The following is a 26,331-nucleotide window of genomic DNA, read 5'->3' on the forward strand; positions in this document are numbered from 1 at the left end:
CTTTCCAGAAACCATTCTGCTTTCCACAATCAGAACCAGATTTAATATCGCCAGCATCTGTCATGAAATTCGTTGCCTTTGCGTCAGCAGTACATTGCAATACATAATAATAGGGGGAAAAGAGTGAATTACAGCAAATATAAATATTAACATATATACATATATATTTAAATATTAATTAATAGAGATATATTAAATAATTAAATAAGTAGTTCAAGAAATAAACTAAAAGTAAAAAAGGCAGTGAGGTAATGTTCATGGGTTCAATGTCCATCCAAAAATTGGATGGCAGAGGGGAAGAAGCTGTTCCTGAATTAATTGAATGTGTGCCTTCAAGTTCTTGTCCCTCCCTCCCGATGGTAGCATTGAGAACAGGGCATGTCCTGGGTGGTGGATGTCTGTAATGATGGATGCCACCTTTTTGAGGCATCGCACCTTGAAGAGGAGTTCACATTCTGCTTACATTCCTCTTTCTGAAGGTGCAACTTCCTGCATGAAAATATGAAAACTTTTTTTTTTAATTTTCTTTGTATTGCTCCAGTTTCCTGCATCTATAACATGTTATAATTCCAACAGCAGTTTTGTGAAATTATATTTTGAAGAGAGAAATAAAATCTCTCAAAAACTGAGACTATTTACCAGCCTGCTACATCTCTATCAAAAGGCAGAATGGAAACAGTACCCTCTCTCCGACTGTATCAGAACCGACCATTTCTGATGTCAGCCATCCATCAGTGACATTGCTCAGTTTTTTGACTTCATTCATACAGCCTTCTTCTGCAACTTGCTTGTTCCTTTTTGTGTTGCTGTTCTCTGCCAACCTTCGTTCCATAGCTTTTGTTCATTCTCTCTCTCTCTCTCTCTCCCCATCTCTCTCAGTCACTCACTCACTCACTCACTCACTCTCTCTCTCTCTCTCTCACTGACTCTCTCCCTCACCACTCCCATCAACCTATGAACTGGATGATTTCAGAAACAAATCCCCATGGCAACGTTGGCTTCACCCAATCAGAGATCATGCCTTTGTCCTATCCATCCCTCCCCAGCCTCTCTGAAACTTAAAAAATATCAGCTTTCCCTCATAGTTCTGACAAAGTGTCTTGGACATGAAGTGTTCTTTTCTCATTTCCAACAATGCTGCCTAACCTGCTGGGTGTTTAGAGCATTTTCTGTTTTTATACCTTAAACATGCATAAGTTGACAACTTTGTATATGGGTGTTATTCAAATATATTGCTAGTTTCATGGAACTGTGAATGCATCACTTATTTCCAGTAAATGTTACCATTGAATATGACACTTTGTGGTCATTCTCTAGTCATTGAACCCTCCTCTACACAGCTTTTTCCAATTGCTGACTTTCGGTGCATGTACAAGTTCATAATAACTTCATACACTGAAGCACCATACAAATTCAATTGTTACGGAAATCAGAAACATTGGTATTTTATTGTAAAGCCTTTGCCCCCTCGGTTAACTCTATTAATAGGAGCAACCATTTTATTTATTTTATTTTATTTAGTGATACAGCATGTAACAGGACATTCCATCCCAATTAGCTGCACCACCCAGCAATCCACCGATTTAACACTAGCCCGATGACAGGACAGTTGACAAGGACCAATTAACCTACTAACCATTACCTCTTTTGGAGTGTGAGAGGAAGCCAAGGCACCAGGAAGATACCCATGTGTTCACGGGGAGGTTGTACAAACAAAGCCCAAAGGTGACTTGCGACCTTGTGGAGGGAAGGAGCAGCCTATCCCTCCTTTGGTGGTGACGTATCAGCACCCTGCCACCTACAGAATCAATAACGATTCAGAGGTTACTTCATTGACAATTTCTTGTTCGGCTTGCGCTGTTGAGGTCCTTAGAGATGAAAATTTCTGGAAATTTCTGTACTAATGTGATTTCCCACTGTTTTAATTGCAAATGTGGTGAAAAATCCCCTCATTACTTCATGTGTTGCTCTCGTTGCTTAACATGATCGACAGCATAGTTACTTGGCTTTCATCAACCCCATTGTATTTCTTTATTTTCCTGTAAATGCCGGCATGGAAATGAATCACAAGGTAGTACATAGTGGCCTATGTGTAAATTGATAGTAAATTTAATTTGGCTTTGACTTTGATCAACATCAGAAATTCCTTCGGTTTACTCCAGAAATTAACAGATTGAAATCTATGTTGAAGAGATCATTTGTTTTTTTTTGGGAACAATTTCAGTAGAGATTCAGGTTTATCAAATGTACATCAAAACATACAGTGATACGCGCAATTTGCACTAACAACCAGGGCAAACTTCAGTTCAGCGCAAAAGTGAGTTTCTTTACTTTGAGAGTTTATTGGTAAATTATTCGACAGAGTAATAGAATTCTATACTTTCTTGGATATTTTTTCGATGGACGTTGGGTAATCAAACTTGATTTACATCGCTCCAAACGTAACACAGAGTAACCAGCACACTTCAATATTTCACATCATGCGTATCGCCGGATTGATTGGTTCTGAGCATCTTAACCGCACTTGCTCTCTTATTGATTTTGTCACTTTATGAGTGTTCAGCTAAAGCATAGGTGGTCATCAATTTGTCCGACATCCATAACCAAGGTATTCATTAGCAAAAGGAGGTTAATTATGCTCCAAAAGTAATTAAATACCCTCTCATAAATTCCATTGATCTCTCTGAATTCATCGATCAAGTTGAAAACTTTGAGTTGTGGTACATAAGCAGAACCCCCAATCAAGTCAAGAAACATAATAATAACTATATTCTTGTGTTCATAAATAAAAGTGCACTTTGTAAGCAAGAAGCACATTATCAGCGGGCTAACTGCTGAAGTGGTGGAACTGACACAGAGTTGCCAATAGGTTAGGCAGCAGATATACAAATTTTGTATGTGTGACTGGCTGAGTTCTTCCAGTTTTTTGTATGCACCATGGATGCTGCCTGATTTGTTGAGTTGCTCCGACATCTTGTGTGTGCCATCGATGTAGCCTGACCCGTTGAATTCGGAGTCAGGTTTAATATCACACATACGTCTTGCAACTTGTTGCCTTTGCAGCAGCAATATAATGCAATCCATAATAACAGAGAGTAAAACTGAATTACAGTAAGCATGTATATATTGAATAGTTAAATAAGTAGTGCAAAAATAAAATATTTGAAAAAGTGGTGAGGTAGTGTTCATGGGTTCAATGTCATTCAGAGATTGGATGGCAGAGGGGAAGAAGCTGTTCCTGAATCGTTGAGTGTGTGTGTGTTTAGGCTCCTGTACCTCCTTGATGGTAGCAATAAAAACAAAGGCACAGTAGGCTAATAGCTAGCACAATGCTTTATGGTACCAGCGGCCTAGGTTTAATTCCTGCTGCTGCCTGTAAGGAGTTTGTACGCCTCCATCATGTCTGTGTGGGTTTCCAACGAATTCTCTGGTTTCCTCCCACAGTCCAAAGATGTACCAGATGGTAGGTTAGTTGGTCATTGTGAATTTCCTGTGATTAGGCTAGGATTAAATCTGGGGATTGCTGGGTGGTGTGGCTCGATGGGCAGGAAGGGCCGATTCTGCAATAAATAAATAAATAACAGGGCATCAAAATAAATAAGCAGGGCATCAGGGAAACTGGCATCAAATTCCCTGTATGTGTCCTCATACTTGGTGATAATAAAGGATTCTGATTCTGATTCTGGCATGACCTGGGTGGTGGGGGCCCTCCATGGTAGATGCCGCCTTTTTTGAGGCACCACTCCTTGAAAACGACCTGCTGCTACAGAAGTTAGTGCACATAATGGAACATCTAAGTTTACAACTCTCTGCAGTAGCACACACTCACCCCCATTCCAAACCGTGATGCAGTCAGTTAAAATACTCTCCACAGAACATCTGTGGAAATCTGCCAGGGCTTTTGATGACACATCTAGTAAGATTATATATTATAATACGCGGCTAAGGATTTGCTGTAGGAGGGAGGGCATAAGATTTTTGGATCATTGCACTTTCTTCCGGTGAAGTTGGGATCTGTACAGAAGGGACAATTTGCATTTGAACTGGAGGGGGACTAATATTCCAGCAGTAAGGTTTGTTAATACTGCATGGTGGGGTTTAAACTAGAGTCGCAAAGGGATGGGAACCAGAGTTAGTGGAGAGATTGTGGAAGCGTACCTGGGTAAGACCGCAGACTAGGTTAGGAATCAAAGGTTAAGAATGGTGCGACAAAATCGAAAAGGGTGAACATGAATTTAGTGGGAAGTTAGAGGATTGGAAAGCTTTTAAAAACCAACAGAAGGCAACAAAAAAAGTCATTAAGAAGGTAAAGAAGGAGTACAAAAATAAGCTGGTCAATAATATTAAAGAGGACACCAGAAGTTTCTTCAGATATATGAAGTGTAAAAGAGAGATGAGAACAGATATCAGACCAGTGGAAAATGAGGTAGTAATGGTGGATGAACTGAATAAGTATTTTGCATCAGTCTTCACTGTGGAAGACACTAGCAGTGTGGTGGAAGTTCCAGGTGTCAGGGGACATGAAGTGTGTGAAGTTACCACAAGTAGAGAGAAAGTTCTTGGGAAACTGCAAGATTTGAAGGTCGATAAGTCACCTGGACCAGATGGTGATGAACCCAGAGTCCTGAAAGAGGCAGCTGAACAAATTGTGGAGGCTATAGTAACCATCTTTCAAAAATCACTAGATACTGGAATGGTTCCAGAATACTGGAAAATTGCAAATGTCACTCCACTTTTCAAGAAGGGAGAGAGGCAGAAGAAGGGAAACTATAGGCCAGTTAGTCTGATCTCAATGCTTGGGAAGATGTTGGAGTCAATTATTAAGGATGAGGTCTGAGGGTACGTGGAGGCACATGATAAAATAGGCTGTAGCCAGCATGGTTTCCTCAAGGGAAAATCTTGCCTGACAAATCTGAAGAAACTTGCCTGAAGAAAAAAAAACAAACAGGACAGCCAAAGGAGTATTGATTGATTTTGTGTACTTAGATTTTCAGAGTACCTTTGACAAGGTGCCACATAAAAGGCTGTTTAGCAGACAACGAGCCCACAGTACTACAGGGAAGATTCTAGCATGGATAAAGCAGCTGGTTGGCAGGAGGCAAAGAGTGGGATTGAAGGGAGCCTTTTCTGACTGGCTTCTGGTAATTACTGGTGTTCCACATGGGTCTATGTTGGGACCGATTCTTTTTACATTTTATATCAATGATTTGGATGATGGAATTGATGGCTTTGTTGCAAAATTTGCAGATGATATGAAGATAGGTGGAGGGGCATTGTACTGAGAAAGTAGAAAGTAGAAAGAAGGACTTAGACAAATTAGGAGAATGGGTAAGGAAATGGCAGATGGAATAGAGTGTTGGGAATTGTATGGTCATACACTTTGAAAGAAGAAAAGAAAAGGCTGCCTATTTTCTAAATGGAGTGGAAATACAAAACAAACACTGGTGCAAAGGGACTTGTGCATCCTTGTGCACGATTCCCTAAAGATTAATATGCAGGTTGAGTCTGTGGTGAGGAAGGCAAATGCAATGTTAGCATTCATTTCAGGAAGATGAGAAGATAAAAGCAAAGATGTAATGTTGAAACTTTATAAAGCACTGGTGAGGCCTCACTTGGAAAATTGTAAGTAGTTTCGCGTCCCTTATTTTAGTGGGTTCAAAGGGGATTCACAAAACTGATTCCAGGATTAAAGAGCTTGTCATAGGAAGAGCATCTGATGGCTCTGGGCCTCTTCTCACTGGAAATCAGAAGGGATGGCCGCTTTGTAACCTATCGAATGGTGAAAGGCCTTGATAGAGTGGATGTGGAGAAGATGTTTCCTATGGTGGAGAATCTAACACCAGAGTGCATGGCCTCTGAATAGAGGGGCATCCTTTTAGAATGGAGATGAGGAGGAATTTCTTTAGCCAGATGGTGGTGAATCTGTGGAATTCTTTGCCGCAGGCAGCTGTGGAGGTCAAGTTTATATGCATATTTAAGGGAAAGTTTGATAGATTCTTAATTGGTCAGGGCCTAAAGGGATATGAGGAGAAGGCAGGAGATTGGGGCTGAGAGGAAAATTGGATCAGCCATGATGAAATGGCAGTCCAGACATGATGGACCAAATGGCCTAATTCTGCTCCTATATCTTTTGGTCTTATGCTCAATACCAAATCTCCTCAAACTCCTAATGAAATGTAGCCAATGTTGTGCTTTCTTTGTAACTGTATCTATATGCCAGGTTCAGGATAGATCCTCAGAAATGCTGACACCCAGGAAATTGAAATTGATCACTCTTTCTACTTCTGACCCCTCGATGAGGACTGGTGTGTGTTCCCTCATCTTACCCTTTCTGAAGTCTGCAATCAGTTCTTCAGTCTTACTGACGTTGAGTGCAAGGTTGTTGCTACGACACCACTCCACTGATGTATCTGTCTCCTGTATGCCTTCTCGTCACCATCCGAAATTCTGACAATAATAGTTATGTCACCAGCAAATTTATATGATGGCATTTTGTATGTTCCATGAATGATGCTTTGCCTGCTGAGTTCCTGCAGGATTTTGTGTGTGCCATAGATGCTGGCTGACCTGCAAGGTTCCTTTGCATTTTGTGTGTGTTACTCAGGATTTCCAGCATCCGCAGAATCTCTTATGTTTTGATAGATGCCAATCTTTATTAAGTTTCACTAACACAAAGCTGTAATTTTGAAATAAATCCTATCAATACAAAGTCAACTTGTGAGGCAGCTACATCTTATGAATAAGATTAAACATCATAAAATATTCCAAAATGATTCAAAAAGACATATTGCTGTGCAAGCAAATCATCACTTGACTTTTATCTGACTTGATTGCACATTATTATTGAACGGCTCTTGGAAGACATAATGTATTTGCAAAATTCATGGCAGATACGCAGACTTTAAAAGATGCTGTTGCCATTTTTCTTCTTAGCTTACCACAGCACATTTGAAGTAAGCTTGAAATCCATTAAGGTGTACTATACACACAGTCTTGACTAATGCACCAGTTGCAGTCAGAGAGAAACAGCTTTTTAATCATTTCGGTATTTTTGATCTTCACTTTAACTAACATTGGAAACTGCTTCATTGATCAGTTTTTTTTCTCGTACGTTGACATGACTAAATCTCCATTCAGTGGCCACTTTATTAGGTTCAATTGTCCACCAGTTTTTAGTGCAAGTATTTAATCAGCCAATCATGTTGCCACAACTCAGTGCATAAAAGCATGCAGGTGTGTTCAAAGGTTTGGTTGTTGTTCAGACCAAACATCAGAATGGAGAAAAAAATGTGATTTAAGTAACTTTGATTGTGGGAAGATTGTTGCTGGCAATCTAGGTGATTGGAGTATCTCAGAAAGTGCTGATCTCCTGGGATTTTCACACACAACAGTCTCTAAAATTTACAGAGAATGGTGCGCACAATAAAAAAAATCCAGTGAGTGGTAGTTCAGAGGACGAAAACACTTTGTTAATGAGAAAGGTCAGGGGAGAATTGTCATACTGGTTCAAACTTACGAGGAAGGCAGCAGTAATTCAAACAACTATACGTTACAACAGTGGTGTGCAGAAGAGCATCTCTGAACACATTGATGCTTGAAGTGGATGGTCTACAGCAGCAGGGGACCACACAGTGTTCCACTCCCGTGACCACTTTATTGGGTACATTTCCATATCTACTAAAGTAGTACTGTGTGTATGCTCACCTCTGTCCTTTGAAGTCAGCACAAATCTTTCTTTTCTGTATCTGCCATTCAAAAATGGTAAGTTCATAGTTGGTGACGAGACCTTAAGCTGCTGTAATATGACAGATTACACCAGATAATAAATTAATGGAAAGCACTTTGCCAATTAGCTAAATAATCAATATATTTGGATATTTCCAAGTATCTCTGACATTCAAACATTAAAAAATATTAATAAAGAATTAATCTATTAAACATAAAGTTGATGGTGGATAGTAGAGAAGGTTGTAAAGGGTTACAATGGGTACCCTTGGAACCATCCTGGGTACTATCCTACGAAGTTCCCACGACAACTTCAGGGAGCAGTGTGGCAGAAAGGCGGCGTCCATTATTAAGGATCTCCAGCACCCAGGGCATCCCCTTTTCTCACTGTTACCATCACGTAGGAGATACAGAAGCCTGAAGGCACACACTCAGTGATTCAGGAACAGCTTCTTCCTTTCTGCCATCCGATTCCTAAATGGACATTGAACCCTTGAATACTGCCTCAATTTTTAATGTATGTTATTTCTGGATTTTGCATTATTTTTAATCTATTCAAAATACATATACTGTAATTTATTTGATTGTTTGTTTGTTTATTCTTTCTTCTATATTATGTATTACACTGAACTGCTGCTGCTAAGTTAACAAATTTCATGTCACATGCCAGTGATAATAAATCTGCTTCTGATTCTAACAATGAGACATTGATAGGGTGCCAAGCTGGGCTGAGAAGTGGCAGATGGAGTTCAACCTGGAAAAGTGTGAATGGATTCACTTTGGAAAGTTGAATTTGAAGGTAGAATGCAGGGCTAGTGGCAGGATTTTTAGCAGTCTGGACGAACAGAGGGATCCTTGAGCCCACGTCTATAGATCCCTCAAAGTTATGTTGGAAGGAAGGGCTAAGATGATCGTAGAGTAATGAAAGTTTAGCACAACATTGTGAGCTCAAAGCCCTATACTGTGCTGTTATGTTCTATGTTTTATTTGAACTATTTTATCCTAAAAATAACATAAAATGTTTAAAAATAAATAATTACTTTTCAATAAACATTTAGTTCACATATACTATACCTTATGTACAGGCACCTGTGTACCTAGTGTCACTTCATGTATATATAATCAATCTATCTATATAAGCACCACACGCAAAATGCTGGAGGAGCCCAGCAGGTCAGGCAGCATCTATGGAAATGAATAAACAGTTGACATTTCAGGCTGAGACTGGTATAAGCATGTTATGTATTTCTATTTATCATGTGTTTTATCATGGTGTTCTTCATCTCATTTATGTTTTTTGCACCACACAAATATTTAATTTTTGCCCTTTACTTTGTTTATCTATATGTAATTCATTTGTAGATTTAATTCTTACTTTCCTAAGTTATTGTGTGTTATGTGTATTACTGTGTTTTGACAATAAACTTGACTTGACTTGTATTGCACTGGATCCAGAGTAACAATTATCTCATTCTCCTTTTCACTTGTGTCCTGGAATTGACATTAAACAATCTTGAATTTTCAATCTTCAAATAAACCCAACATGGTTAATACTTCCACAAGCAAGAGAAACTCTGCAGATGCTGGAAATCCGAGCAACACACACAAAATGCTGGAAGAACTCAGCAGGCCAGGCAGCATCTATGGAGAAGTGTACAGTCAACGTATTCGACTGAGACCCTTCAGCAGGTCCTCCTGGAGGGTCTTGGCCCAAAAGATCGCCTGTACTATTTTCTATAGGTGTTGCCTGGCCCGCTGAGTTCCTCCAGCATTTTGTGTGTGTTGTATGGGTAACACTTAACTTCTCCACATGGTGGTGCCTCTGCTACTGAAATTAAAGTCTTTGTTTGGAATAGTTAGTGGATCTGCTCTCTAGCTAACTACTCGTAACTTCCAATGTTCTTAATCAATACTTTAAGCCTGATGACTGATTAATCCTATCTTTGAATGTTCAGTTTATTACATCCCTTCAGAAGCGAGAAAGGGCAATTTTCCCTAACTTTCAGCAGATGGAATATTCTCAGGAAATGCTATCTGAAAAAAATGTTCAGAGCTGCCTGAGGTTCTGCCTGGATTACAGAATATGTCTTATGAGAAAAAGGTTGAACGAGCTGGGGCTTTTCTCTTTGGAATGAAGGAGAATGAGAGGCGAGTAAGTACCTCTTCATTGTTGAAATGGAATAAATAAACATGGCAAGAAAACCTGTGGGGATTTGGGGGATGGGTCAAAACGAAGTCAAAATGGATTCAATGAGCCACACTATTGTGTGTTTCTATAAGATGATATTTCAATGGTTTAAAGGTCCCATTTAATATTAGAGAATGTATGCAGTATACAACCTGAAGTTCTTACTCTTTGCAGACATCCACGAAACAGAGAGAAAAATCCCGAAGAATGAATGACAGACAAATGTTAGAACCCCAAAGCCCCTCCCCCGCATGAGCAGTAACAAAGCATCACCCCTCCTCCTTACTCCAGCAGAGAGTATCAGACCCCTACCAGCCTCCATGCAACTAAAACCCCTGAGACCATGATCTATAGACCATCAGCAACAACTACCCACCTCAACACTTGGACATCCCAACAGGAAATGTCTCTCACTAATGAGGGAGAGAGAAGCATCACTCCTGCCACTTTGGGAGGGGAGGCCTGCAGCTCACTGTTTCAATGTCACAGTCTGCGGCGTCGCTTATTTCGAGTTCCCCCGATGTGAGATTCTCCTTCTCCTTCACCATCGAGAGAGAGAGAGGCCTTCGACAGCCATATCCTCTGCCTCAATGTTTCGATCTTCCACAACGCTTCTGCCTGCAACATCAACGAAAAATCGGGTCATACACAGGGCCAGATTAGATTCCTACTTTAGATTTTACTCCTATAGTTTACGCCTCTTTTCTAATTTCTTGATTTGGCAATAGTATTTCATGAAGAACTCGTAGAATGGCTCATACACAACAGTAATAACCATTATCTTCATATTGAGACTTTTAAGCTGCACAGCACAGTTGAAGAACGACAGAACATTCAACAAAATGTTCTTCTGAATGCAATATCAGATCTTGGTTAAAATAATGTTAAAGTATGTTTCATTAAGTTCCATTAAGTCGTTCCCATGATGGGTAACTCAACGTTGAAATTTGAATATTCTCTCCTGATAATTTGTTTGTGGCTCTCTGCTTTTTCCACCGTTTTAAAGTGATGTGCTGACATATCAACAAACATCTACAATTCAAATGCTCACTAATGGACACATGGAAATAATTTCTCTGGGACTCACGATTGTTTTCTGCTCCATTGGCTTCTAACATCTCATATGATATTTTTTTAGATGAGAAGTAATTAACTGTCCATCAACGCAAAGCTTCACTAACTGTGTCTTTGTTCAGTTTCGATTGAAATTTAAAATGGGTGAAAAATTATGATGCATTTAAGGTGCATGAGAAAAAGCAACACACACAAAATGCTGGAGGAACTCAGTAGTTCAGGCAACGTCTATGGGAAAGAATAAACAGTTGACATTTCAGGCCGAGACCCCTTTTCAGGATTGAGAAGGGGAAGATGCCAGAATAAAAAGGTTGGGGGAGGGGGGAGGAGCCTAGCTGGAGCCAGGTAGGTGGGAAAGGTAAAGGGCTGGAGAGGAAGGAAACTGATCAGAGAGGAGAGTGGACTATGGGAGAACAGGAAGGAGGAGGAGATATAGGGGGAAGTAATAGGCAGGTGAGAAGAGTTAAAAGATCAAAGTGGAGGTGGGGGAGTGAGAACTCGAGCTGCCCTTGGAAATTTTCCAGAAAAATAATGATCAAAATAGTTTCCATTTCATAAAATGCATTGCTAGAAGTGTTAAATTGCTCTCAGGAGAGGGCATTTCCTCCAAAAACCTTTTACCAAAGTTAGTATTTGTAAGCTCTCTTATAGAGTGACGTTTTAATATCATAATGTGCTTTCAACCTTTGTTATATGTAGTAATTTCATAAACATATGACTTTGCAGAAATGTTTCATTGTTTAGCCTGCAAATATGGATGTTGACAGATAACCTAGATTGTGACAGTCCCTGGAGAAGCATCTGTCATTGTATAAAGTCAGATATGGGAGATTCCAGTTTCATAAAAATTGCTTTTGTGCAATAAATTTGCTCGTGCTAAACAATTCTCTGCAAGTTTTACAGATATTAAGGACTGCAAAGATTTTTATGTAACTTTCTTACAAATATTTAGATATTTTATCCATTTATGTCTCAGTCTTCGAATGCACTTCAAGTAAATACTTTTAACACTGAGCAGATATAGTAAAGCCCATTATTTACCTTTCTACGGCTGTCTGTAGGAATTTGTCCGTTCTCCGCATGATCGCATGGGTTTCCTCCGTGTGCTCCAGTTTTCTCCCACATTCCAAAGATGTACTGGTTCAATTCAATTCTATTCTAGTTTAACTGCCATTCAACCATACATGAATACCCATAAATACAGCGAAACGAGACAGCGTTACTCCAGTGCCAAGGTGCAAAATGCAGTCCCAGCAGTCACACACAGCACAAAGCACACATAGCCCAAATAAGGTAGCAAGCGGATGTGAAATATCGGCAAAATACAACCAAGTAAGGAGAAAAGTCCAGACTCAGAGTCCATGGATGTCGCGTTATTGGTTAATTGGCCACGTGGGTATAATTGGGCAGCACAGGTTTGCTGGGCCAGAAGGTCTTGACACCATGCTGTATCTCTAAGTAAAATAAAAATAAATAAATGTCATTCTCTCTTCCTCAAACACCTAATCTTTCAGGTCCTGGCCCCAACAGTGTGGACAACAGATGGGTCTTGGGATCAACATCCATTGATGCCTGAAAGTTGCCATGCAAGATGATAGGCGGTTAAGAAAGTGTATATTGAATTCAAAAGTCCTGAGGTAATATTGCATCTCTATAAAACTCTGGTCAAACCACACTTGGAGCGTTGTATTCAGTTCCCTCATTATAGGAATGATGTGGAGGCTTTACAGAGGGACAAGAGGAGATTGACCAAGTTGCTGCCTGGATTAGGAAAAGGCTGTGTGAGCCAGGGCTTTTCTCTCCGGAGCATAGGATGGAGAGATGACAGAGGTGTACAAGATGGTAAGAGGCATTGTTCCCTTTGGAAAGCACTATAGGGCTATCAGAATAAAAAGCTTGTGCCATCTTAAAAAATTCTTCTCACAGGCAGGTGAGAATCAACCACTCTAGTTAGCTCACCTCCTCCCACCTCTACCTATTACTACAGCCAATGCACAGCACTGCAAAAACTTGGGTCCATGTCTTGTAATGCTATTAACATTGCAAATACGTGCTAGTATTTCTGGATTTCATCATCAACATCATTATGTACCATGTCGTATGACATGAGTGATCATGGTCTTTCCATGACCATGATAACTCCTGCGAAACTTTTCTATAGAAGTGGTTTGTCTTTGCCTTCTTCTGGGCAGTGTCTTTACAAGATGGGTGACCCCAGTCATTATCAATACTCTTCAGAAATAGTCTGCCTGGTGTCAGTGGTCACATAACCCTGACGTATGATGTGCACCAGCTGCTCATATTGTTACAAGGAGGCACAGGTGCAGGACACAGACACGGGGAGTATAAACAAAACAATGTTTATTGATATTTACTAGGAAGGCCAGGGAGCGAGGACAAAATGTTAACATGGACGTAAATGTTGGATAACAAACCGGTAAAACCTGGACCTAGATTTGGACTCGGACTCGACTTGGATCTTGACGTGGACTCGGAACTTAACTGTGATTCAGCCTGGACTCAGGATTGGAAAACGAAGCCTGGAACCGGAACACGGAGCCTGGAACTGGAACTGGAACACGGCTTGGAGTCTGGAACTGGAACCGGAACACGGAGCCTGGAACTGGAACTGGAACACGGCTTGGAGTCTGGAACTGGAACACGGCTTGGAGTCTGGAACTGGAACCGGAACACGGCTTGGAGTCTGGAACTGGAACCGGAACACGGAGTCTGGAACTGGAACTGGAACACGGAGTCTGGAACTGGAACACGGCTTGGTCTGGAACTGGAACCGGAACACGGCTTGGAGTCTGGAACTGGAACCGGAACAGGCTTGGAGTCTGGAACTGGAACACGGCTTGGAGTCTGGAACTGGAACACGGCTTGGAGTCTGGAACTGGAACACGGCTTGGAGTCTGGAACTGGAACCGGAACACGGAGCCTGGAACTGGAACTGGAACACGGCTTGGAGTCTGGAACTGGAACACGGCTTGGAGTCTGGAACTGGAACCGGAACACGGAGTCTGGAACTGGAACTGGAACACGGAGTCTGGAACTGGAACACGGCTTGGTCTGGAACTGGAACTGGAACACGGCTTGGAGTCTGGAACTGGAACCGGAACACGGCTTGGAGTCTGGAACTGGAACCGGAACAGGCTTGGAGTCTGGAACTGGAACACGGCTTGGAGTCTGGAACTGGAACACGGCTTGGAGTCTGGAACTGGAACTGGAACACGGCTTGGAGTCTGGAACTGGAACTGGAACACGGAGTCTGGAACTGGAACACGGCTTGGTCTGGAACTGGAACCGGAACAGGGCTTGGAGTCTGGAACTGGAACCGGAACAGGCTTGGAGTCTGGAACTGGAACACGGCTTGGAGTCTGGAACTGGAACACGGCTTGGAGTCTGGAACTGGAACCGGAACACGGAGCCTGGAACTGGAACTGGAACACGGCTTGGAGTCTGGAACTGGAACACGGCTTGGAGTCTGGAACTGGAACCGGAACACGGAGTCTGGAACTGGAACTGGAACACGGAGTCTGGAACTGGAACACGGCTTGGTCTGGAACTGGAACTGGAACACGGCTTGGAGTCTGGAACTGGAACCGGAACACGGCTTGGAGTCTGGAACTGGAACCGGAACAGGCTTGGAGTCTGGAACTGGAACACGGCTTGGAGTCTGGAACTGGAACACGGCTTGGAGTCTGGAACTGGAACTGGAACACGGCTTGGAGTCTGGAACTGGAACCGGAACAGGCTTGGAGTCTGGAACTGGAACACGGCTTGGAGTCTGGAACTGGAACACGACTTGGAGTCTGGAACTGGAACTGGAACACGGAGCCTGGAACTGGAACTGGAACACGGAGTCTGGAACTGGAACACGGCTTGGTCTGGAACTGGAACCGGAACACGGCTTGGAGTCTGGAACTGGAACCGGAACAGGCTTGGAGTCTGGAACTGGAACACGATTTGGAGTCTGGAACTGGAACTGGAACACGGAGCCTGGAACTGGAACTGGAACACGGAGCCTGGAACTGGAACTGGAACACGGCTTGGAGTCTGGAACTGGAACTGGAACACGGCTTGGAGTCTGGAACTGGACACAGACCACGAGTCTAGACTTGGGCATGGACCACAAGCCTGGACTTGAAGGTCTAAGACAACAAGGAGAATACCCAACTCGGAGTAGCAGCAAATGACCGGATCTACTCAGCTGGAAGGACAGCAGGCTCTCGACGCGACCCAGGAACAGCGCACGGCAGGCTCTCGACGCGACCCAGGAACAGCGCACAGCAGGCTCTCGACGCGACCCAGGAACAGCGCACAGCAGGCTCTCGACGCAACCCAGGAACAGCGCACAGCAGGCTCTCGACGCGACCCAGGAACAGCGCACAGCAGGCTCTTGACGCGACCCAGGAACAGCGCACAGCAGGCTCTCGACGTGACCCAGGAACAGCGCACGGCAGGCTCTCGACGCGACCCAGGAACAGCGCACGGCAGGCTCCTGACTCGACCCAGCCTCAGCCGATCATGAAAACGACAGAATTCGTATCTTACTTGGGGCAGCGGCAAAACGGCCGGCAACCCAGCTGGACACGAAAACGACTGAATTCACCAAGCAGCCACAGCACTGAAGCAACTGGAGTCCACGATTCTCGGCGGCCCCGAGACAAGCATAACTGCCTTGCTGAGATGACTGGCTTCCGGTGACGAACTTCTGATGCCGGTCCAGCCCTAAGTAGCTATAACTCGGAGCCTTTTATGCTGCCGGTTCGAAATGAAGATCAGGTGCCTTAATCAAGAGGTCCAATGGAATTGGGGGAAAAGGAAATAACTGGAATGAGGAGTCCACGGACCGGACCGGGACACATATGACCATCCACTTCTTGCTCCCGTGACTTCACATGGTTAAGGTGGCTAAGCAGGTGCTACACCTGTGGTGAACTACATATACCTGTCTGGACACACCCCCTGCTGACTGCTCCTGTGGCTCCTCCCACAGGCCCCGGTATAAAGGCGATTGGAGGCACAGCCCTTTCCTCAGTCTCCAGGATGTAGTATGGTGGTCAACCACTGCTTGTTCCTTCTTCCAGTCAATAAAAGCTGATATCTCGCCTTTACGTCTCAGAGAGAGTTATTGATGGTGCATCAACACCTTGCCCAAAAGTGACCTGCAGGGTAACGGAGGGAAGCAGAGCCTCACACTTTCTATGGTAGAGACATATCTCCACCCGGGCACCCAATATATATTTATGAACATTTTAACCATATAACCATATAACAATTACAGAACGGAAACAGGCCATCTCGGCCCTTCTAGTCCATGCTGAACACTTACTCTCACCTCGTCCCACTGGCCCGCACTCAGCCCATAACCCTCCATTCCTTTCCTATCCATATACCTATCCAATTTTGTTTTTAAATAACAATATCGAACCTGCCTCTACCACTTCTACTGGAAGCTCGTTCCACACAACTACCACTCTGTGGGTAAAGAAATTCCCACTCGTGTTACCCTTAATCTTTTGCCCCCTAACTCTCAACTCATGTCCTCTTGTTTGAATCTCCCCTACTCTCAATGGAAAAAGCCTATCCACATCAACTCTATCTATCCCCCTCATAATTTTAAATACCTCTATCAAGTCTCCCCTCAACCTTCTACGCTCCAAAGAATAAAGACCTAACTTGTTCAACCTTTCTCTGTAACTTAGGTGCTAAAACCCAGGTAACATTCTAGTAAATCTCCTCTGTACCCTCTCTATCTTGTTGACATCTTTCCTATAATTCAGTGGGCAGAACTGTACACAATACACCAAATTTGGCCTCACCAATGCCTTGTACAATTTTAACATTACATCCCAACTCCTATACTCAATGCTCTGATTTATAAAGGCCAACACACCAAAAGCTTTCTTCACCACCCTATCCACATGAGATTCCACCTTCAGGGAACTATGCACCATTATTCCTAGATTGCTTTTATTCCATATCGTACTTTAACCTTTAGCATTAGTTTTATGTAATCCTTTGTTTTTATAATTGTTGAGTCTTGCTGATTTTCTTGCATGTTACACCAACATACCACAGCAAATTCCTAATACATGTAAATGTAAATAGTGAATAAAATTGATCCTTGATCGTTGATAGAGTGGGCAGGTGGCATCTTTTCCCAAGGTGGAAATAGCTAATGCGAGAGGGCATAATTTAAGATGAAAGTTTAGGGGAGATGTCAGAAGTAGGCTTCTGTACACAGAGAGTAGTGGATCACCCTCTGGGGTGGTGGGAGATGTAGATACATTGGGGTATTTAAGACACTTGTGGATATGTCACATGGATGAAAGAAAAAATATTTGGCTATGGCCTTTGTAGGAAGGAAGCTTTAGATTGATCTTGAAGTAGGCTAAAGGCTTGACACAACATTGTGGGCTGAAGGGTCTCTACTGTCCCGTACTGTTCTATGTTCAATATTCTTGATGTCTCAGTTTGTGAATTCCATTGGCATCTTTCTGTTTACCAGGTTCATTGATCAAACCCACCCTACCCACACTGCCAAAATTCTCCCACTTATCCATGACAGCTGGAGTTTGCCAGTTCTCTACATAGGGCACCTAAAAGTAAAAAATATTGGTGGGCGTCTAGAGTTATGTTTAAGTCAATTGGGTTAGGGACAATGTGATGCAATTAGGTTGTAATATCATTTAGCCTGTGCCCTATGGTTATAGACTCCTTCACTATAAAGACCATTCTGTCCGCATCCACTTTATCTGGGCATCTCTGATTTCTGAATTTGCTCCTGTTTAGAAAATAATCCACACTCCTTCTACCCAAGTGCACGACCATGCCCTTCCCCACATTGTGTTCCATCTGCCACTTCCTTCATCTCCTCATCAGTCCAAGTCCTTCTGCAGACCCTCTGCTTCCTCAACACAGCCTGCCCCTCCACCTACCCTTGGATCATCCACAAACGTGGCCACAAAGACATCAATTCTGTCAACCAGGCCATTGACATATAATGCGAAAAACAGCGGACTCAACATTGACCACTGCGAAACACCAACAAGTCACCAGCAGTCAAGGCCCTCCTGCCAGTCAGCTAATCTTCTATCCACCCTATAATACCATGGGCTCTTATCTTGTATAGTAGCCTCATATACGTCAAAGGCCTTCTGAAAATACGTATTGTTAAACTACCTTGCACTGTAAGATGTGAGGCCGAGACTAAGACTCGAAGCAATGGTGTTTTGCAATTTGGCCTCAAGTACTGACAGCTTATGACATATTTTATTTCTTAATATATTAGACTTCTTAATTACTTCAATAATTATGTCTGTCATTCACACAGCGACTTTGGAAAGATATCTCTATCTAAAACTGCAAATGCAGACTTTAAACAAGCCTCTTTGAGTCCTGCTTAGTGTGTTAGTTTAATTCAAAAATCAAAGGAAATAGCATTAGAAGCATACAACAGAGTGTCTGAGGCCTACATTTACAGGGTTGCCCCTGGATATTGTCTAGATACGTAATCTGAGGCAGTACAATATAGAGAGCAAGCTCCTCCGCACCACACATCTGATGAACCCACCAGCAGTATGAACTCAATGATCAGTTTTGAACTGCCTTAGAGACTCCAGCTCAAGATTTTTCCCACAGGATTCACTCCTGAAACGTTCACCATGAGTGCGTATAGCCGCAAGACCGCGGAGGTTTGAGATCGGAGCTTTCCTTTCCCTAGGTAATCTGCCAACCACAGCTGATGAGCCCCACCTACCCGAAGTGACTGGTTTTAAGGTGTCATTAACCTGCCGTGGTCCCTTCTCCAGTCAGGAGAAATGGTTTCTCTGGTCTCAGCAGCCACACCTGAAGGTCAGGATCTGGACTTGGTTGTCAGAGGCTACGAGATTTACACCATTGGGAGCATGTAATAGGTGGTGGGAGCTTGTCCCTCATTACCTTTCCCCCACACCCCCCTCCCCCACCAGCTATAACAACCTTAAAGAACCAACAGTCAGGTTGTATTTGCTGACATGCAGACATATCAATATTTGAAACCCATGTATCAGGGTAAACAGTGGCTTAATTAAATGTTCAGTCTGTACCAAACCTGAGTCCCTACAAAACTAGTATTCTGGAGTCCCCTGCATCGATACCACTCTCAGATCAACACCAACATGTCAGCGGGATCAGAAGCATTTCACTGCAATTTGGAAGGGTTGGATTTTTTGCCATCAACGTCCCAGGTCTGCTAGTTCTCAGATAAGCTTAAACATAAAGACTTACATATATTTGACTGTTAAATGTTTTATATGGAGTCTAGGCAGTGTAAGGCCCTCGGATCCATCAGCCTTTCCCACATGACATAAATCTTATTAATCACAAACGCTTTGCATTACATACACATTTATAAAATGACACCTTCCTATTAGCTAAACATTTCTGGAATTTATAAGGTTGTGTTCTTAGCTTTCTCAGTCAGTTCCTCAGAATAGAAAGTAACTTGTTTCAGTTCCACTTCTCAGAAGCAAAAGATGCCTGAGTGTAAATTCTTTGAACGTGGGGTGACCATTATTTGACAGTGTGAGGTCCTGGCCCAACTGGACGGATTACACAGTCTTCACCTTCGGTCTCCACCCCTTCACAGGGTAGCTACGTGACTGTGGGGCAGCATTCCCCATGGTCCATGAGGAGTATGTAGGTTCTCCCTGTGACCACGTGGGTTTCCTCGGAATGCTCTGGCTCCCTCACAAATTCCCAAGATATATACAGGTGAGCATTATTGAGTTGTGGACGTGCAGTGTTGGCACTGGAAGCATGGCGACACTTCCACAATCCTCAGTGATCTGATTTGATGCAAACGATGCATTTCACTGTATGTTTCAAAGTTCAAAGCCGTTTTATTATCAAATTGCACATAAAACCCCGACAGAAATTTTCTTGCAGGCATTCACAGTAGATCCAATTTCAATGTACTTGTGACAAATAAGGCTAATCTTATCTTAATCCTCTCAGCTGCTGCTCTATAGGAGTCGTGTATTGTGCATTTATCATGGTAACTAGTCACATTAGTGGGTGTGTGGTAAAAGAAAAGTGAATAAGTTTCGTATTCATGCTAATTTTGTGGCGGTTTGTATCTTGGAACCACGGAGGTCATATCTTTGCTGACTGCTGAGATAATGCTCAGTAATGCTTAATTGTATGTTTGCTAATTGCTAATAAAGGATCAAAATAGGGAATTTAACTCTTTGGAACAAACATTAGAGCTGTGGGCATGTCATGCATGTAGAACAACTCTACCTGGAATCACAGGCTGGAGGGAATTGTTTCGTTTGATTTTGGATCAACCTTTTGAACCACTACACATTTCACTTCCTGAAATGTCAATACCACTTCTTCACCACTTTCTTAAACCTGCCTAAAGAACCCTAATTCCACCTTAGACTATATATCCTTAAACTTGCATATTGTCATTACTTTCATTTTGCAATGTAAATTGATAAATTCCTTATAAGTTTCAGAAATGCATTTCTGTTTGCCATATCTGCAATATACTGTGCCAGTGCCAAGAGCTAACTTTCATGTCATTTATTCACACATGGGTATGTATTTATGCCCATGATAGGTTTAAGATTGGAATATCTAAACTTTACCCATAAGGATCAGAAGAGACTGAAGCAAGAGAAGGACTTCTGGTCCCATATCCTGATTTGCCCATTCAATAATATTTTGTTTTACCTCAGCGCTGTTTTCCTATACCAACCTTACCCACCACCCATGGCATGCTCTCCGCTCATAGCTATCATCAAGGAGGATGGACAGAAGCCTGAAGGCACACACTCAACAGTTCTAAAATAGCTTATTCACCTCAGTCATCAGATCTCTGAATGGACGGTGAATCCATGAAAACTTTTATAAATCGGGTGGGAGCAAAGGGTGTTGGGAATGGTGAGAATGGAGAGCCACAGGAGGTGAGTGGGACAGGAGGAAATGAGTGGGAAGGAGCGCCAGAGTGGGTGTTGGCAGAGGTGCAGACACACCCAGCCCAGAGACACCAGGCAAGGTCGTTTTATTCCAAACAATTGGTTTATTGATCATTACAGAATGTCTCTCTGGTGCTTCCTGCTCCCTTCCCCCTTTCCCACCATGATTCCTCTCTCCCTGCTTTCTTCCCACTCTCAGTCCACAATAGAGACCCGGATCAGAATTAGGTTTATCATCACTCACATATGTCAAGAAGTCTGTTTTTGCAGCAGCAGTACAGGTCATACGTAAAATTACTACAGCATTGTGCAAAAGTCTTAGGCACTGTAGCTATATATATATGCACCTAAGACCTTTACACTGTTGTGTAATGTACATTCTGTCTTATAGGATTGCTTTTATATTTATATTTATTGTGTTTTTATGATTACGTATTTTTATGCTGCATCAGATCCCAAGAAACAATCCGTTCATTCTCTTTACACTCCTGTACTGAAGGATGGCAATAACCAGTTTTGAATTTCAAAGCTTGAATATGTAAGTTTTAAGAGGTGAGGGCAGAGGGGTGGAAGCCACTGATGCCCCCTGTTGGTCAGTGTTGTTGCACCCCAGCTGTCTATGTGATACAGCACAACCTGGAGTGCAAGTTGTTGCCCGTGTCGCAGGCTCCTCCTCTCCACACAGTTAATGAATCCAAAGGAACGGCAGACACTAATACAGATCGGCACCAGCGGCATCACAGGAGATGCCAGTCAGCACTGAACTCAATTTGGGTCAGCCTTAGGAAATCCAAGTCTGGACTTTTTCCTCTGAGTTTACTCCCGAAGCCTTCCCCATGACAGGGTATAGCCGCATGACAACAGAAATCCGAGATCGGAGTTCTCCTTCCAGATGATCTGCCGACCAAGGCTGATGAGTCACTTCTGCCCAAAGTGATTGGTTTTAAGGTGCCAGTAACTTGCCTTTGCCTCTTCTCCTGTTGGTAGAAACAGTTCTGCTAGCCTTAGCAGCCACAGGTGAAGGCCAGGAGCTGGACTTGGTTGTCAGAGGCTAGTTGAGACACATGCCATTGGGAGGATTTATTAAGCAGTGGAAGCTTATCTGCACTACCACTCCCAGTGATGACAACAATTAGGAACCTGGAGACCACTACAAAGCAGGAAAAAATACTTTTTCTCCAACCCATAGCCTTTTCCACCTATCAAAGTCCAACCTGTTGCTTCATCCTCCATCCCCACCCACCTGACTTCACCTATCACCTTCTGACTTGTCCTCCTTCCCCTCCCCTCACCTTTTCATTTTGGCATCTTTCCTTTCCAGTCCTGAAAAAGGATCTCCATCCAGAACGTGGACTGTGTATTCATTTCCATCAGTGCTGCTGATTTCCTCCAGCATGTTGCGTGTTTTCTCTGGATTCCAGCATCTGCAGAGTCTCTAGTGTTTACAAAAATCATCCGTTTGTTCATTGCTGATCTCCATAGAACAGAATGTGCATGCATTGTATACTCAAGTCCCAAGTATCTCAGAAGGATCCAAGTTCATTCACTAAGGGAGCTGTTACACAGTCAGAGAGTCCAACAACACTACATACTGTACTACACTACAACTCAGAAACTGCACCTTCGGCCCATCTAATCCACACCTAACTATTACCCTAATGAATCCAATTGACCGACACCTGGACCATACCCGTCCCATCCATGTGCTTATCCAAATTTCTCTTACATGTTGAAATTGAGCCTGCTTTCCCACCACTTCCACTGGCAACTTGTTCCATGCGCTCACCACCCACTGAGTGAACAAGTTCCCCCTCATGTTCCTCTTAAACTTTTCATCTTTCATCCTTAACCCATGACCTCTAGTTCTATTCTCACCCAAAGCCTGCCTGCATTTACCCTATTCATACTGCTCGTAATTTTGTATACCTCTATCAAATCTCCCCTCATCCGTCGACTTCCCAGGGAATAAATCCTAACCTATTCAACCTTTCCCTATAATACAGGTCCTCAATTCCCGGCAACATCTTTGCAAATTTTGCCCACTCTCTTTCGATCTTGACATCTTTTCTGTAGGGATGTAGCAGGAACTGCACACAGTTCTCCAAATTAGGCCTCACCAACGCCTTATACGTACAGAAATGCTGATGCACTTTAAGCAGGTGTGCAGGAATGAAACAGTAACAGGATATCAAATGGGTATGATACATTTTTGCCACGAAAACCTGGCACCGCAGGTACTCCATTTGCTGGTGAGTTTAAGGCGGAGGTTCCCAACTTTTACCTTGGAACAATAAAACTATGCAAGGGCTCTGTGGACCCAAGATTGGGAACCCATGGTTTAAGGTAAGCAAAGACCATAGACACAATAGACCTGCAGTAAGTTATATCCCTTTGATGGCAACAATGATGCTGTGAAATAAAGAAGTCAGTAGAATTTTGATGGAAGGAGATTGCAGAATCAGGGTTCATAGAGTTATGGACCATAAGACATAGGAACAGAATTAGGCCATTCAGCCCATCGAGTCTGCTCTGCCATTCCATCATAGCTGATCCTGGATCCCACTCAACCCCATACACCTGCCTTCTCACCATAACCTTCGATGTCCTGACCAATCAGGAAACTATCAATTTTCGCTTTAAATGTACCCCTGGACTTGGCCTCCACAACTATCTGTTACAGAGCATTCCACAGATTCCCTACCCTCAGGCTAATAAATTTCCTCCATACCTCTGTTCTAAAGTGACGCCCCACAATTTTGAGGCTGTGCTCTCGAGTTCTGAACAGACCACCATAGGGAACATCCTCTTCATATCCACTTTACTTAGTCTTTTCAACGTTCAGAAGTTTTCAATGAGATCCTCATGCATTCATCGAAATTCCAGTGAGTACAGGCCTAAAGCTGCCCAACACACCTCATATCTCAACCCCTTCATTCCTGGTATCATCCTCATGAACCTCCTCTGGAATCTCTCCAAAAACAACACATCCTGTCTGAGATCGGGGCCCAAAACTGTTGACAATAGTCCAAGTGTGGCCTGACCAGTGTCTTATAAAGCCTCAGCATTATCTCCTTGTTTTTATATTCTATTCCCCTTGAAATGAATGCCAACATTGCATTTGCCTTCTTTACCACAGACTCAACCTGTAAATGAATCTTCTGGGAGTCTTAGACGAGGACTCCTAAGTCCCTCTACACCTCTGATGTTTGAACCTTCTCCCCATTTCTGCATTCCATCTGTCACTTCTTTGCCCATTCTTCCAATCGAAGTCCTGCTACAATTGCATTGCTTCCTCAGCACTACCTACCCCCCACATATCCTGTATCATCCGCAAACTTTGCCACAAAGGTATCAATTCTATTACCTAAATCATTGACAAACAAAGTAAAAATTAGAAGTCCCTAAGAAACATCACTGGTCACTGTCAGCCAACCAGAAAAGGCTTCCTTTATTCCCACTCACTGCCTCCTGCCTGTCAGCCATTCCTCTATCCATGTCAGTATCTTTCCTTTCCATGGGATTTTATCTTTGTTAAGCAGCCTCACATGTAGCACCTTAACAAATGCCTTCTGAAAATCTAAGATTTGTCAGACAAGATTTCCCTTAACAGAAACCATGTTAACATTGACTTATTTTATCATTAGTCTTTAAGTACCCCAAAACATCATCCTTAATAATGGACTCCAACTCTTTTCCAACCACTGAGGTTGGGTTAACTGGCCTAAATTTCCATTCTTTTGCCTTCTTCCCATATTAAACAGTGGACTGACATTTGCAATTTTCCAGTCTTCTGGAACTATGCCAGAATCAAGTGATTCTCAAAAGAGCATAACCAATAGATCTGCTTTCTCTTCAACAACCTCCTTCTTGACTCTGGGATGTAGTCCATCTGGTCTAGGTGACTTATCCACCTTAAGACCTTTCAGTTTGCCTAGAAATTTTTCCTTTGTGATAGCAATGGCACTCACTCCTCTCCATGACACTCATGGACCTTTGACTCACTATTAGTGTCTTCAACAGTGAAGATTGATGTAAATTGCTTATTAAGTTCATCCGCCAATTCTTTGTCCCCCATTACTAACTCACCACCATCATTTTCTAGTGTCTAATATCAACTCTCACCTCCCTTTTACTCTTTATATAACTGATAAAATGTTTAGTGCCCTGCTTTATATCATTAACTTGCTTGTCCTCATATTTCATCTTTGCAAACAATGTTGAAAAAACCAGATAGGTTGGATGTGGAGAGGATATTTCCTATGGTGAGGGTATCCAGAACTAGAGGGCACAGCCTCAAAACTGAGGGGCGACCTTTTAGACCAGAGGTAAGGAGGATATTTTTATTTAGCCAGAGAGTAGTAAATCTGTGGAATGCTCTGGCACAGGCTGCAGTGGAGGCCGAGTCTGTCCATATACTTAAGGCAGAAGTTGATCGTTTCCTGATCAGTGAGAGGATCAAAGTATATGGTGAGAAGGCAGGTGTATGAGGTTGAGTGGGATCTGGGATCAGCCACAATGGAATGGCAGGGCAAACTCAATGGACTGAATGGCCTAATTCAGCTCCAATGTCTTATAGTCTTATGGTCTTTTCCATTCTTATGGCCTTTTCATTTGCCTTTTGTTGGATTTTAAAAACTTTCCAATCAGTCAGCTTCCCACTCACTTTTGCTGCCTTATATGCCCTTTCCTTGGCTTGTATACAGTCCTTAACTTCCCTTGTCAGCCATGGTTGCCTATCCCTGCAACTTGAGAACTTCTTCTGGCATATATTTATCCTTCTAAACTATTCCCAGAAACTGCAGCCATCTCGGTGCTGTCATCATCCCTGCCAGTATCCTCCTCCAATCCACCTGGGAAAGCTCCTCTCTCATGCTTCTGGAATTCACTTTATTTCATTGCCATACAGATATATGGGCGTTATGCTTCTTCCTCTCAAATTGCAGTATGCATCCAATCATATTATGATCACTGCCTCCTCAGTGATCCTTTAACTTAAGCTCCCTAATAAAATCTGGATTATTACACAACCCCAGCCTAAGATAACCTTTCCCCAAGTAGGCTCAAGCACAAACTGCTCTAAAAAGCCATGTCTTAGGCATTCAACAAATCCCCATTCTTGCAATATGACACCAACCTAATTTTCCCTAACTCCCTGCATATTGAAGTGTCCCATTACAATTATGGCATTACTCTTATTACATGCCATTTACAGCCCCTTTTGCAATCTCAACAATTCATCTTGCTACTATCTGGAGGCTGATATATGATTGCTGTGATGGGTTCTTTTATCCTATTGTTTTCTTAACTCCACCCACAAAGATTCAACATTCTCTCACCCTATATCTAATGGCACCACATGTTCATCCACTT

At 42.7% G+C, this 26,331-nt stretch overlaps 1 long non-coding RNA gene across 2 annotated transcripts; it reads right to left on the reverse strand.

Moving 5' to 3' along the window:
• Positions 1-263: 263 nt before the first annotated feature.
• On the reverse strand, positions 264-12,800 carry LOC132400252 (uncharacterized). 2 transcript variants are annotated; one of them, XR_009514195.1, is made up of 3 exons: positions 12,029-12,800; positions 10,290-10,531; positions 264-489 (listed from the first exon to the last, which is right to left on the reverse strand). It is a non-coding gene; the product is annotated as an uncharacterized LOC132400252 (long non-coding RNA). The 2 variants fall into 2 exon arrangements; XR_009514194.1 differs by lacking the exon at positions 264-489 and adding an exon at positions 6,646-7,795.
• Positions 12,801-26,331: the final 13,531 nt, after the last annotated feature.

Source organism: Hypanus sabinus, chromosome 10, assembly GCF_030144855.1.
Source record: "Hypanus sabinus isolate sHypSab1 chromosome 10, sHypSab1.hap1, whole genome shotgun sequence".
In the NCBI taxonomy this organism is placed as follows: Eukaryota; Metazoa; Chordata; class Chondrichthyes; order Myliobatiformes; family Dasyatidae; genus Hypanus; species Hypanus sabinus.